Source organism: Epargyreus clarus, unplaced genomic scaffold (assembly GCF_041222505.1).
Source record: "Epargyreus clarus isolate Ecla_fem2 unplaced genomic scaffold, WU_Ecla_fem_2.2 ptg000024l, whole genome shotgun sequence".
In the NCBI taxonomy this organism is placed as follows: domain Eukaryota; kingdom Metazoa; phylum Arthropoda; class Insecta; order Lepidoptera; family Hesperiidae; genus Epargyreus; species Epargyreus clarus.
In genome coordinates, this window is record NW_027332231.1 from 91621 (window position 1) to 108248 (window position 16628).

The window sequence follows — 16628 nt, forward strand, 5'->3', positions numbered from 1 at the left end:
TCATTTATACACCAAGTTTGACAAAAACGTGTCTCATGTCATTGGTTAAAAGAAAACGCAATAATACTACTTAAGGCGCTTTCAATTTAGACTACTTGTGTTTGACTACTATCGCAAAATGGTTACCGTATAGCTTACGGGCCGCGATGCCGCCGTCCTGTTAACGGACGTCCCACGACCTGCATTTACTCGTACGTCGAGTCATTTGGTATGAAAAAAAAATACCCGTGTGCAGTACGTTAACCGCCCGGTTTTCGTGCGGCAACGGTCCAACACAAATTGTTTTTAACCTAAATTGTCACCGCGTGGCGCCGCCGTAGCATCATTACATACATTTCTAGATTCAGAAATATTTTTTGAGTCTTTTGAATTATGTAAAATCGAACGCATAAACATATTTACATCTTCAGCTTTGGGAACAGAATGAGGAAGAGGGATGGGATGATATATGGCAAGGGTAAGCCATCTATCACGTGCTGTATAATATTATTGCCGGTTTCAACAGGTGCTGTTAGGGGCATTTTGTTCGTGCCGATTATTCAGCGAATCCTTACTATTGTATCTGCTAAATTGAAGTACTTGGCATATTTTATTTATTTATTTTCATTTATAAGAGGACTTTGCCGCTGGGCGAATATATACCTTAAAACCACAATACAAAGCAATCCATTCATCATATATAATTAATTATATGTACCACTATGTAACGTTTATTTCTTAAAAGATGCAGCAAACACATTAAGGTCCTTTTGCCGCTTCTTCACCATAGCGAAATACCTGCCGAAGCCGTGGTAGTTTGTTGACGTTAAAAAACAGTTCTATGTGTATCAGTTTTGAATAAATGATTTTGCGTTTCGGTGGAAAGATGTACATGCTGACATACATATGGAGACTATTTTCTAAACCAATATTGACGGGCAGCAGTGACCACTTAGCACTTAGCACAATAGACTGTAAGCTCTTTTGCTACTCCAATCTCATAATTAAAATAATTTCAAGGTGCATATAAAGTCATGTATACTTTCACAAGACAATAATTCTCGATATAGATACATCGGACTTCATACTAACAAAAATTACGACGTCTAATGGCAACATCCCATTAAATAAAATGCGTTTACGATTGAAAATTCGGAAGCTATACGCTACGAGTAGCTTGTAATGCCGAATCTTCAATCATCGTCCATGTTTTAGAATCCCCAAAAAGCTGGGAGTTCGCTTATCCTGTACCGGCTTAAAAAGGAGGCGGTCAGGGAAGCTTCGACGGACTCGGTAGAGCATAGCATATTGGTATACAGCAGACTGATACTGAATACTTATATGATATAATGACTAAGTTATAAAGGGCGATAAAAACATACTCGTAGTCATGTAAAATATATATTACTTAGAATCTGCTTGGAAATTTTCTACCTCTAAATTATCAAGATTTCTTCGTCAAAACTGAAAAGCTATGCACCGCAGTTTGCACTGTTCGTGCAGATTCACGTTCTAAGTTTTAATTAGGTAAGTTTAAGTTTCAATTTAGTTAACATTCATAGATTTAAACACTTTAGAACATGTCTTCACGCTCATTTTATTAGTATAATACGAATATTTAAAGTGTAATGCTCGTTAAGTTGTTCTAGGTTCGTTTTTGTTGTTAAAACACTCGATCTGATTCAATTTAAACTTTCCCATTCCTGAAAACTGAAAAATGGTTACATAAGCCACTTAAATTTCAGCGCCGCAATATTTCAGCGCGACCCTTTATATTGAGAACATTGCGAAAAGCACAAAATTGTATTTCATTTTGAGATAAATGAGACTCTTTGTGTGATTCGCTTTCAAATGCAGATTTTTATGAATTAAATTTCGGCAAATGAATTCGGTGTTATGTTGTGGTGCAGAGTTCGTTCGTACTCGGGGAATGAACGATCGCTGTATTTGTTTCATATAAAAATGAACACTAAACTACTGTGTAAGAATCTTCACGTAACCCTACTCATTTTGATATTTAATCTGAAATTAATAATGACAGACATTAATATCGCTCTGCCTAAAATAAACATATTTTAAATTCCACATTATGTGGTCATTACATTACCCCTAATATCATAATATATCTTGTCCCGGCCCAAGCTTTTGATTAATACAACTTCAAAATTAATTAGCCTCAGCTCAGTAATAATCTCTTCAGGCCTATAATATCCCAAATTAATCAAAGTATCTATATAAAAACTAAAACTGTCAAATTGTTCGTAGACTCTTTAATGGTCGATTAATAACGCTAGCGACCGTGAGGCCTGTATCCTCGTCATTAGAAATTAAATTACGAAAATTTAAGGGTCGAAACCGTCTAAAATACCCTATTATGTACACTTATGAAATAGAAAATTGAGCTGAGTACTTTAATAGGTTTAGGTATGATTAATTGGTTGTTATTTTCACGTTCGGAATGTCATCTATCGCAGACATAGTGGTGCCCATGCCGCTAAACCGATCTGCTTTATACTTTGGGTTCAATATGTAGTCAGGAATGGAATAATAATGAATAATAAGATAATTGAGATATTAGTCTCGACTTTAAGTGCATTCCAAATAATCCATATAATTCATATTATAATATTTCATATATTACGAGCACATTTACGTCATATTAAAAACCTTTTTTTTAAGTTTAAAACGCGCAAAAATCACTAACGTGTTTAAAAACATATTTTAGTCCAACAAAGACACAATAAGTACAGTAAAACTAATTTTGAAAGCACCAAAAATATTATTGATCTTTGTTGGATTCCGTAGATGAGATATAAAGAAGAAATAAGTGACCGATTAGAAGTTACGTAGTCTACATGGCTTAGCATTCATCAATATCCAATATTGGAAATTGTGGGGATAGGAATAGGAGATGGTAAAATGAGCGCTTTTATCGCTACGGAGAGATGGAAAATTACTATTGAGTTAAATTCGCTTTTAGTTCGGATCGCTCGTTACGCCAGAAGAGGCGAACACAGCGCTTCAGCGCTCTAACTGTTTAAGCGAGGGATCGTTTGATCCATCTAGTTATTAACATCATGTATGATTGAATACCTACTAAAGATATCAGGTTAGTACATGGGATTATATTAGATTAGAGGTTGTACAATGTAAATGTTTTTTATATAACGTACATAATGAACTTATCTGTCTGTGTCTGTGTGTGGATGATTATAAATATTTATAAATATGTTTTATCATTGAAATGATTAGTAACAGAATTGTATTTCGTATCTATTTCTAGATCCATGATATCAATTTTATACACAGTTTAATAAAAACAAACATAATCATTAGTTAAATACCGAAATATGGTATTACAATACTACTACAAAGATTGTACACCACTCAATACCTCAAGCGCAGCAACAAAATCTGTAAGTTAACGTACGACGCGTAAATTTACCCTTGGTTTAAAAAAATCCACTAAGAATAGATAACATTGTCTACTGCCTGCACTGTTGCCTGTCGTCGGCAGACGTGTTGATGAACTGTCGCTCATATATTACCTTAATGTCGTTCGTGCGTGACCTCCCTTATTACTTTATTATGTACAGAATTTCTGTTTCGAAAACGGATGAGGTTGATGTAATTGAAGAATATTCCGTTTCAAATCTGGGTATTTTTGAGTTGATAGTTGATATAGTTGGAATGGAAATAGATGGACAAATAACACAAATAATCTTTGTGTGGGTTGTGTGGCATATCAGGGAAAAGCTATATTATAAAATCCTTCGTACCTTTATACAAAGTATACGCATGAAAATAAATCTCAAAGGAAAGTAGGTAAGAAAATCTTACTTACACTAATTAATTACACAAATTTATGAAATATTAATCAGGATGAATATTGCTTCTAAAGATAATTTTGTCAGAAGTGTTATTAGAAAAGCGATCTCTACTTAATTAAAATCTTTTCGCTGGCCATTACAGAACTCGAGATGTCTTTTAAGGTGGATCGACACTACCGCCAAGTTCTATTCAAACTTGTCAAATATTCTTTCAGTCTTTGTTAGTATTTTGTATAGAAATACTTGAATAGTCAAGAGTCGAGTTGGTAAAACTTGAGAAAAGCGAAACGGTTGTTTCGTGTTTAGTTTTTGACAGCATCAATCTCGCAACGAAAGCGTACGACTCGTGAAGTTATGATGAGGGTAAAGAACAACTCGAATGTACATATATTTTGATAATTAATTTGATCAATACATTATAACTAATTCTTTCTCTGAGACTGCAGGGAGTGTATATTCCACCACGCTATCCGTATAATGTATTTCGCATTATTTATTTGAATTAACATCTTACCTATAACGTTGAAGGGTTCTTAACAAGACTTTGCAATCAGTACTGAGTTACAAGTCAGTACTTCAGGGAATATATGGTAATAATATTTTTAAAATCGCAAAATAGATATTGGATCTAGGTACAAGTCACTATTCTATGATATCTTTAAACCTACAGTAAGTAATAATGAAACATCACCCAATAACACCAACATAACACATGTTATGTTGGTGTTACTAGAGCGCAATTTATCAACCTTGAAACCTTTATAATAATGATAGATTTCTTCTGGACTGAAAACGGAACAGAACACATAATATATTTGAGTGTAAATGCAAACAAACGGGTTGTAACGGAGCGAGTGTTGGCAGCCATCAGCCGTCGTTACACAAAGAACAATAGACGGTAAGTGGTTTCGCGCGGAATATGTACATGTCGTTTGCAGCAGGCGCAAATTGTTTGAACTCACTTCAATTTTAACATATTACCAAATCTTACTGCAAGGAAATTTTATATTTGAATATTCGCATACGCAGGTGGTCTACTCGAACATCGTACAATGAATTTCCATTATATTAACGATCCGTGGAAGCAGAAGAGTCTTAAGCGCTTATAGATTTTCTAAGGAACTAAGTAATTTATAAATTGCAATTGCCAAATACGAATGTATATAGCCTATTATGTCAGCAACGGATATACGTAATTAGCTGCCATATGGCAGTAATGTGCCAAGTGGTAGGACATCTTTATCGAGGAGGGTTACAAATATAACCCTCTACATGAAATGGCAACCACTAGGCTCTAGGCTCTTTGCTTCTATTAATAATCAAAAGAAACGTTTTTATTCTTCTACCTAATCCCTCTGTATAGAGATAAAACATGAGTATTCACGTGTTTCTGTACAAATGTTTCCCTGAAATGATTGAGCTTGCGTTAATCTATGTTGGGATATTTAAAAGGTGGAAGAATTTTTACCTCATAACAGCAGTGTTAAGCGCTGCTGTGTTCTGGTTTAAACGGTGTGGTAAGGAAGTCATACTTATCCAAGGCGTTCCAGCTTAGTCCTCAGGGGTAGCGGTGCATCTGTGGCCAACCTCAGGTAGGAATAACTAATCATATCTGGGGTTGATCTCAGATGTCCATAGGGTACCATCAGGTGGACTGCATACTCGTCTGCTACTCCTATATTATAATAAAGTAAAAAAATTGAACAACTTTTCACACTGTGCTCGTAAACCACTCTTTAAGTTACTGCCGTAAACCCGGGATCCGCTACTTCATAGCCAATTGTTGAAATTAAGTGTTTGCAAGTTAAACTTTTCAAAAAGTTTGCAAATATTTCAGACTTTCGAATGTCGAGAACTTTTTCGCTGAATGTTGAGTTCGGGATTTTTGACGTTTTGATAAATGTTTACTTAATATTCTTTTAGATTGTTGCTGTAATCTCGCTTTTTAATCTATTAAAGGGTGCATGCATGTCTGTGTATACATACAACCATTTAACAACTTCGGATATGTTGGTTTTGATGATTTACTCCTATACGTGTTTTGGCCAATTTATCTATTCGCGTTTAATATGGTATTTTAATAATTAAGATAATGTTCTAGCTTAAAAACTAAAAACTAATCACGGTCATGTACGCAGGTCAAATGTAAGGTAATGAGTCCCTTACCACACTTCAATGTGGAATACAGCGTATTACACTGCTGGTATAAGTCAGCTTAGTAAATTATTATGTGTACCTACTTGTTATACTAAGTGCTCCAGAGAACTTCAATCGTTAAGACGAACGCGAATATGATTTTGAAGACAAACGAAGTGATTAACAAGTCAGGAGGTAAAATTCTAAAAAAACACAGCTGCATGTAGTATCTTCATGAATATTTAGCAGCTTCCCTGCTCCGCCGCTCCAGCTACACTCGGAGGATCTCGAGTTTGCATATCGAAATTATAAGGAGTTTCTTGTCCTTATTTTTATGGAAATAAAGTAACTTAGCCAAGTTGTTGGACGCAGTGTGCTCTGGACATCTGTTATCAGCACTGACTAGGATTGTCGACGTCAACCCATTACTGACCCACTGCTGGACACGGGGTTCCTCTCAGCGTGAGAGACCATTTAGGTACTTGCGCCCTTGAGGACTTTTTTAATAACACTCACACGTGTACGTTTTACTACAATGTACATACTTTTAAAACACATTATTTTCAAAAATTAGTGAGTTTGGAAAATTAGAGAATTAGGAATATAGTCACAGCTAAAACCGATCGCAGGCGTGTTGCTACCCTGAGTACAAACGCTTTGTGGTTCAAACATATTTATTTTGTACTATAACATAAACATAGTTGTGTGCTATGTATACTGGTTATCGCAGAGATTCAGAAAATATGAATGTGTGTTGTGTATTACCTTACAGATATACCCTTACTATTAATGTCCTCCGCTATTAGTTTCATCAACGGGGCTTCAGTTCAGTGTAATGTATCAGACTTTAGATACCCTTTTACAAGTGTAGCGAAATTAGGTCACCTAAGTGTTTCTACGTGAAAGTCCAAGAATAACTATTTGTTGTGGTGTCTCTCCCATCTATTCATTACATACATAATTTAAAGCACGGATACAACAAAGTCGCAGTTTTCTTCTTTATATATGTACATTTGAAAGTTAGGAAACTTGGGAACTTGCAGAAGTTGGACAAAATAATGCTACATGAGTGTTGTCGCTTATAAATATTTAGCAGATTTGCCCCCCTCACGCGGATGCTGTGTTTCCCATTCAGCCAGGAAGTTTTAATGTGTCGGACGCAGCTACACTCAGTAAATTTGACATATTTCGTAGTTACCGAGCTCTAGTTTATACTGCTGCGGCTGCAGTATTACTTAGGTCTAAGCTTTAATCAGCCATGTCCATGAGAAATCTTAGTCTTAAGGATTGGTAACACATTAGTTATCGGACGTAGGGAACTCCTGGTCTATATGGAATTTGGCACAAATGTCTATGGATGGAATTGAGTACTTCTCAACATATGAACAGATTGCTAGTATGCTAATCTTATAAAAAACTTGAAACCAAATGAGAACAACTTGATGAGCACCATTAGTTGACAGTGACCCACACAATGACCGGGAGATGACGATCATAATGAACTCAATATCATGTTCCATTGTCAACGTATTGCACCAACACAGCTTCAGTTTATAAACTATTTGTAAAGTTTTAATCCGCAATAAAAAATAAAGTCTCTGACATAAACTACATCGTGAGAACCACTTTGAGCTGCGCTAAGCTCATAAAATTTCCACTAAATCACAAGCCTAGTTCTCTGGAAGTTTTACAGCTTATCGTTCTGAGGAACTCGTAAACTCGCTAGTCGTAAAGACTGGTGATTGCTCGATTCGTATATATAGCCTGCTTCCGCGTATGGTTAGTTAGTGGAAAGTGGAAGAATCTGAAATTTTCGGAACGATGATCCGAATGGAATATTTTCTTCACATTATTCGCTATATAAGAAGCAGTGATAGCCTAGTGGTTGAAACTCAGCCTTTCAATCGAGGGGTCTGATCCTAGACACTTTTGTTTTTTGGAGTCATGCGCGTATTAGATCTTAAATATCACTTTGTCATAACCGAAAAGCAAAACATTGTGAGGAAACTTACATACAGAGGTTTTAAAAAATCGCAAAAGTATGTCAAATTTACCAATACTTGATCAGCGCGACAGCCTTACTTCCTTGACTCTACGAGATGGCACGAGCCTAGCATTTTTGCGGATACCTAAAATGAATTTGACAGGAATGTGAAACAATTGAAAAATTGCTACCCTTAGTAACCTTTGTTTGTAAAGTCATTAACAGGACTAGAAATATGGGTATGAAAGTTTGTCTTCAGCAGCAACCGATCAAAGATCAACCGCTTTGATGTTTAACTCCCATCGTTATGTGAGCCTCGTACATAATTATACAGTCTGGGAGCTGTTACCAACATTGAATTTTACAAGATTTTACCCAGAAAATTTACAACATAGATTCCAATTCAAATGAGCAGAAAATGAAGCACGCTCCGGCGAGCGTAGAATTAATTTAACTCTGTTGTTCCTCTTTACATGTTCAAAGTAATATTTATTCCAGCCATTTACTTAATATAACAATGTATATACTTCATTCAGGAAACAAACTACATATTTTTATTTATATACATGAGTCTTACAATAAAAACACTACACAACATTATATTTAAGTAAAATGTTGGCTTAGTACATAGTTCTCGCACTTGGCCAGCGCAGTTGAGTATGGTCTAAAACTACTGGCTCTAAGAGGGGCCTGTCCAGTAGTGAAACAATAATAGCTCGACAACAACGACTTATAGAACTAGACTAGAAAGAAGTGAGTCATTAAGTAAAAATAAATTAACTAAGGTAATTCATTTAGTACATGAATAAAAGTCCGGTAGGAATAGTCTAGTAATTGTATTTCTTTACGCTACAAGACGCGCTAAAAGCTCTTCTTTATTAATTACAATCTCTTATTGAACAAAATGAAAAATTAAGATATTCAACAGACTTTAGGGTTTAATTTCGTTAATTTATTGTTACCCGGCTCACCGGGACCCGTCTCAGAAACAATGAGCGAATAAAATTAATCTTCACAAACTCTATGATATTAATTGTTTGAATCAATCAAAGACGGCTCTCTCCATTAAGACTTCGGATTCTAGAAACTATTAGAAGACAGTTTAATAACTTTAAAGTTGGTTAAGCTTGGGCCGTTTAGCTGTGTAAAGTCGTTACTAATTTACAAAGTTAAGATACATCGGTTGCGGTGGGGAGATGGGTCGGTGACCAACAATGGCTAAATTTAATACGCATTTCCGTGCTTCGAACTCATGTTAAATCGTCACCATTTCGTAAAGTCAATTTAATAAACCAGTTGAGATAGCCTTGTGGATAAAAAATGAATCCTGAATTTAGGGATCCAACATTCGAATCCCAGGTGGTTTCATTGACCTCTATTTTTTTTTAATTATATGCACTTTGGTAATCATTTATTATCTTTTGCTTTAACCGTGAAGAAAAGCATGGTGAGGAAACCTGCATACTTGAGAGTTCTTAAAGGATTTTTTTCAAAGGTATTCAAAGTCTACCAGTTAGCACTTGAGCAGCGTGGTGAACTATGGCCTAATCCTACTCATTTTAAAATGATACCCGTTGAGTGGAATATTAGTGGCTTGATGATGGTAGAAAACCAGCGAAATACGATAGTTCTCCTAAACTAATTAAATATGAGCTAGTAAGTGCTCACTCGAGGGATATTAAAGTAACTTGTAGTTTGTTCGCTATTAAGTAAAGCGTTTAAAAGTAGTTTAACTTCATTGTCATGAAGCGCAGCTGTCATGCGGCTCCCTCCAACTTGTAGCTTCGGAACTATCAGCATTGGGAGATTACATTTTATAGTTCGTAGTTTCGCTGAGTTTGTTATTTTCTTTTGTTCGATATAAGAACTTCGAATGACCCGATGCCCTAAGTCCTAAGTTATTGTGATGAAATTTAACCGTATACTGTGGTAAACACCTGAAGGTGTAAGATGAGCAAAGGCTATCCATAGCCGCACCTGACAGGGGCATCGCTCTTGGAGGACTTCAATTGTGTTCCGTTGGAGTTCCCGGAATCCTCCAAGTAGTGCTGAGGACAGCCACCTTTTAGTGGGCTTTAGTGGGTAAAATTCCCACAGAACTCGATGTAGCTGCCATAGGGCTATATCTTCTGAAGGTTTATCTCGTAAAAAAATAGCATTATTTTATGCAGTAAACTTATAAAGATATTGTATTGGGAACTAAACCCCTTTATTGAAAGTCCAAATACAGCAGGGCACAGAACAGTTGATTGCTCGCCGTCCAGGTATATCATATCCAATTTTCCGTTATCACGTTACGAGTACGTGCCGTCATATGAAATACTAACAACAGAACCTAATTCCGAGATCGCAGCTCGTTAAGCGAGCCTGTTTATATTTAATTCCGAGGCCTGAAATCTCATTTCGGATACGTTGTTACGAATAAGTGGGATGAAATTCCGGGAAGAACAACGACCTTTAGGACTTAATAAAATTAGTCGAGGGATAAAACAGGATATAGGTTTAATTTCACAACAATGATGTCACGTTTGTTTGCCAAAAGTAGTTAACTACAGTAAGGACCACAAATTAAATACCTACTACGGATACAAGCATAGTTAGTTCACAAGCTTCAATTATAAGAATACTTACTCTAAGAATACCAGAATAATACCTATTTGATTTCAAATTAATGTCTTGAACTTTTCATTATATCTGTGTAGCAGTTACAATACAAGGTATGTAACACAATTTGTAAGTAATTATAGTCAATAGATGTCAATAGATGATCTACAAATTCGCAAATATCCTAGAAAGAAAGGCACGTAAGAATTGGGGCAAAAAATGAAACAGTTGTCACTTGCTTGTCATATTTATGTTTAGCGGCGCGGTAACAAGGCGGCCGGCGAAATATATTTCCCGCGAGACGCGAGGTATTGAATCAGTGTGGATGTTTTCATCCCAATACGAATTATTGAAACCCCTCCGTACAGCCTTCATTCTCGTGCTTCACTACGAACTATCTTCTATCCGTTTACAAACCATTCGAACTTTTGTGTAAAGTTTGGAGAGTTATCGGAGATTAAGCACATGCTATAGAGGGCACATTGTCCCGATTAAGCACAAGCTATAGAGCGCACGTTGTCCCGTATTTCATACAAAGAATCACATTTCATAATTGGCACCACCTCGGATTGATTGATGGTTCAGGATTGACGTTAACATATATTTCAGAAAAACTTATTACAAATTGGTAATAAGTGGTAGGTGATACTTTTCCTCCCTAAGTATAGGCTATTACTACTATAATTATTGTACTTGAATGTCTTTATGGAAGCTTATACTAAAAAAAAGGTTTTGAAGTTAATTACGATCAAAATGGAAATTCGAGTATTTCCTATCACACATATGATATAAGTTTCGGATAATATTTTTTACATTACAATCATTCTTCATCATCAACATATTAAACAAATGGTCTGGAACGTTTCACAATTTTAAAAATGGTGGAACAAAATTTGAAAAGTGTCGCGAGTGATACTTTAATATTTCACATAACGCGCTCCCGAGCATATTTGATTGTCGCATCCGTTCACATTCCATATTTACTTTGCAGCAAGACGCGGACGGCGCGATATTTCCCGCGGGAACCCCACGAATTATTGAATCTGCACTGTCCTGTTTGTACTACATAAGCTTACTTTACACCTATAATATATTTTTTTTTAATATAGGAGCAGCATACGAGCACGCAGTCCGCCTGATGGTAAGTGGCTACTGCCACCCATGGAAATAATTAATCAACCCTAGATAGGATTAGATATTCCTACCTAAGGTCGGTCACAGATGCGCCGCTACCCCTGAGGACTAAGCTGCAACGCCTCGGAAATGTATGTATCCTTTACCACACCCTTCAAACCAGAACACTGTAGCAGAAATAGGTTCTACCAACTTAATATTTCTATAATAATACTATCCTAAGTTACCCTAAAACAGTAGTGATCACCACAAGTTGGTGAGACACTTAGCCTCTCAACCGGGAGGTACGAGGATCCGATCCCGGGCACCTCTTACAAGTTATGTGCGTAATAGAAATTAAGGTTGATGGGCCTACAAAGGAAAATACCGTGAGTAAATCAGCACGCTTGAGACTTAAAAAAAATCTAAAATAAAGCTCTGTACAGTGTACCAATTCGCAATTTATGGTAAATTTGTGCCTACTTCCTTCTCACTCTGGTAGGACACCCGTGCCAAGTTGGGGGACAATAACGGGTTGAATGCGATGACTACCTTATCATGACTTGGTGGTGACCAACGAAACTAAAGGCTTGAGTGCTCCCATGGGAGGATCCTGTATCACATTTTCGATAAATAGAGACCGAAAGGGATTACAGGAACCTTTGTACCGGTCTTAAGAGGCCGGTTAAGGGAATTCGAACTATGTTTATATTTGTGTTGTGTGACACATAAATGTGCTTAAAGATACTCGTAATAACGACCTTTTGTAGGATTCCTATTCTATTTTAAGGGACAAACGTCCATGGAAACGACAGTGGCTACTAAAGATATACGAGTATATATAGAAGGTGGTATAATGAAGGTGGTAGAACCCCTGTGGTTCGACTCCGGCGGCAGCACCGCCACACCTATTTCTGTCTCATAACAGCAGCGTCAAGTGCTGCTGTGTTCTGGTTTGAAGGATGTAGTAAGGCAGACATACTTTTTCGAGGTGTTCCAGCTTAGTCCTAAGGGGTAGCAGTGCATCTGTCGCCAACCTCTGGTAGGAATATGTAATTCTATCTGGAGTTGATTACATATGTCCATGCGTGGCAGTAGCCACTTACCACCAGTTGAGCAGCATGCTCGTCTGCTACTCTTATGTTATAAATATATATATAAAGAAATAAACATAGAAAGAAATAGAAAAAATATATAATTATATATATAGGTAATGTACATATGTTCAGGAGATGAAGTATGTGAAAACTCACATAGAAGATTTCATTAAAACACGACAAACTTAAAAAGCAACACTAATGAAATCAAATCAAATATATGTATTTATTGGCTTGAATATAGGTTATCACAAATACACGATTCATGTTATATACTTATACACAGCAACCTGATGCCGCATCTTGTACTAAAGTTCGGTACTGTTTACTCTCTTAAACACGTTACGAAAATTGTCTCCGTTTCATTAGATTTTTAATATAGATACAACTAATTTAACGGCTGGAGGAAGGAAGTTACAGCCTGGGGGAGGAACAAATGGGGATGGAACATTATATGACGACCGACGTAACAATAGCGGGTAATTTTAAAGTTCATATAATAACTGTAAACGTTTGTTGTTGCGATATGGTATACGCATGATAAAGTTTCACGTCATTGTATCTTCCAATTTGCGTACATGGCTCATTTTAGGTAATATTTTCGGTAATTTCTTTCATTTGATCACGATAGTAGCGTAATAAAAAAATATTTCTTTATTGGAATCTCCCTGCGCGTTAAAAACATAAATAAATACATTTCATTTTATATTTTTCTCATAATTGGTGTCAATGTTTACGAGTACATTTGTATATGTACCATTCGTTTATATCTCACCGATACGTTTTACTTGATTAACGATGTATTGTTTGTACTGCAGCGGGCCTTAAATGGCAGGTGGAAATGTAGTGGTTTAACATTAAACGAAAGTCAGTTTTTGTTAAGGTTATAACTATGATTATACGAAATGTTTACGAATTTCTTTCATGACTCACTGATGCTGAATTTTCCCAGAGTTCCACGTAGGTAACCTCTCGATAGTTAACTAGCACAGTACATACAATACAGTAGCTCTGTACCAAAGTTTTCTCTTCTTTATTTTATAAATCATTGCGCGGATACATAAAAGTATAATTTCAAAACAAACATGGACCGTATAATTCCTTTATATTTTCGCAGTAAAACCGTGTGGTAGAGACGTGAGGGGCGTAATAATGCAGATAGCAGAGCAAGAAGTTCCCATACAAGACAATTAAGTCTAGTTAGGTATGCATTCTAGTCTTAGTGTTAGCTTTGCGCAGTGTTACTGCAGCTCTGTGAATGGCACAGATTGCGTTTTTATGAGCTTTCGAGGTTCAGCTTAGATTAAAAATGTTAATACGTAGCTAAGTTTAACGAATAACTGCGCCCTAGCGACTGCAGTTTGCATTTTCTTGAAATTTTCAGCTATGCGAGTGCCGGAGTAATATTGCAGTCTGATAATAATGACCTGGAGACTCTTTGTAAGTTATATTAAAGTTCATATCTTCGTGGCACTGATGTGAGGTAACAGTGTTATTACAGTGCGGACGTGTTTAAACACAGCACCCTTGTGTTAGTTTATTTTTTATAGAGGTAGTGAACGAGTGTGTACAGTTAGCTCTAAGATAGAAAATTTCACGATATCTACCGTTTTATGACATTTTAATATATATTGCAAGTTATTAAAATGGATAAACAACAGGATATTCATTCTTTGTTACTTACTATGGAAACAAATCAAAATCTAACTTTGTTCTATTCAATATATAACTTTCTTCTAGTCTTTCTCTAAAGCGCTTAAAGCACTGGCTTATTTCGTGAAAAGAATACTGATCATCTCGTTATATTAACTCAACTAACTGTATATAACTTGTTACTACTAAGATTTTCTTTATTATTTAAGTCCCAGAAGCGATTCCTAAAACACAGGTAGCTTGCCTACTTTTGATTTTAATACAAAAATTACAAACTTCAACCTAACGTATTTACGTTGCGTAGCAAGTTTATACAGAGTATATATAAGTGGTACAAAATCTGGTAGCTCTCGTAATTTTGTAATAACAACGATATTCTGAAACAGGTCTGTACATTGAAGCCGAGTTTCACGCGCGGGTGAGCATCAGACTCTCATATCTGATCTTTGGTATGAAACGGTATTCCTAGGTCACGCGAAGGTGAAATGTGATGGAACCACTTCAGAATTAACTAATTGTTTATCATAATTACAACTGATATAACGGACGTGTTTGCTTTATTTTATTTAAACTTGTATGCTTTCGATGTTCGTAGAGTACATTAAATTGTAAACAGGAATATTACGAAAGATTTTCTTGTTGAACTTTTCCCAATTTTAGCGTTTCTATGTAGCTTGCGAAGGTTTCTAACGAAAACTAAAAATGTAAATAACATAGCAACTTTGAAACTATACTACGAATAGTACCAACTATGACGTAACTCCAAGCCTGTGACTTTAGTCAGTAGTTTTACGCGATGTGTATTCAATGACGTAGACAATATTGTAATCTTCCTATGTCACGCCACATAAGGTATATCTGTAGGCCTTTACTAGGCTAAAGGTCTCCGCTTAAGACCTGCCCATTGATTTTCGTTACATGATTCTGCGGTTATCAGCTTCCTAAGACAAAATATCATAATTGTGTGTACATCATAAGAATGTGAGGAATATCATTGTTATAAGAATGAAGTGCTAAGCGAATATGAAATTGGTAAGTGGTCGTTCCATATTCAACTAAAATAGGATTTATGCGGTCAATCACGAATGATTTGCCACGTCGGAGAACCTATTAGGAATGCTTCTTGTAAGTCTGCCTTACCACACCATTCAAACCAGAACGCAATAGAGTTTACTGCTATTTTTAGATGTCATGTCATGGAATGTGGTGTCAGTGTCACGACCACGCTAAGTTCTACACCTTTGATGTATGTGGAGTATACTAATTCGCAATTCGCCAACATAAAGATAAGTTTTGGGTGATGGCCTAGGCTATATGACCTAAAGCTATCTAAGTACAATATAATTTCAGCGTTCATTTTCCAAGGATATCTAAGAAAATAAATGTAGTCCTTCGCAGGAATTATCCGAGAGCAAAGTTTAACTAATTTAATTTTTCTGGAGGCATGAGAAAATAAAATGTAATATCTATTCGTAAAAAGTATTTGCTTTCTTGAAAACCGCAAAAATAAAACGGATATTTCTACGGAAAGTTTTAATAGGTTCTGTTTTATTTATACATTTGCCAGGCTTCGCGGTATAGACGTTACAAGCGGAATGCTTAACGTTTATACATATGGACGAATGTTCACTAAACAAGTTGAATTTAAACAATGTTTAGCTGACACGAATGAAAGAAATAACAAGAAAAGCTAAGAACTTGGTCGTTTGATAATCGATTTCAGCATCTTTATCTAATCTGAGGGTGATGCAGTAAACATTCTGTAATCATTAGTGGCACATGTATGCCACTTACCGTCAGGTGTAATGCGTGCTTCGACTATATTATAAAAACAAAACGCATTTTAAAATGTTGACCTGACCTGACTTTCTAAAAGGTTTTATCGTAACCAAACACAGAGAGGGTTTGTTATAACCCGGCTAGTATTAAAGCCTCCACCGGGCAGGAGTTAACGTTGTTTTGCTCTTGTTCCGGAGCTGTTCTCCGAAAGTTTATGCACCACCACTATGCAGCTTACAAACGATAACGGTAGGATTAAGACCTTAGGTGGCTCACAAACCACGGATAACCAGCTACGGAGGAACAACTATGTAATTACAATCAGTATCTTTAATTTGATTTTCAATCAAGTACTCAATCAATTGAAATAACAACTCGGTTTACATTAACTCAAAATGATAAATTTTAGTAACTTAACAATCCACCAGAGGCGCTTCATGTAAATGTATGTTC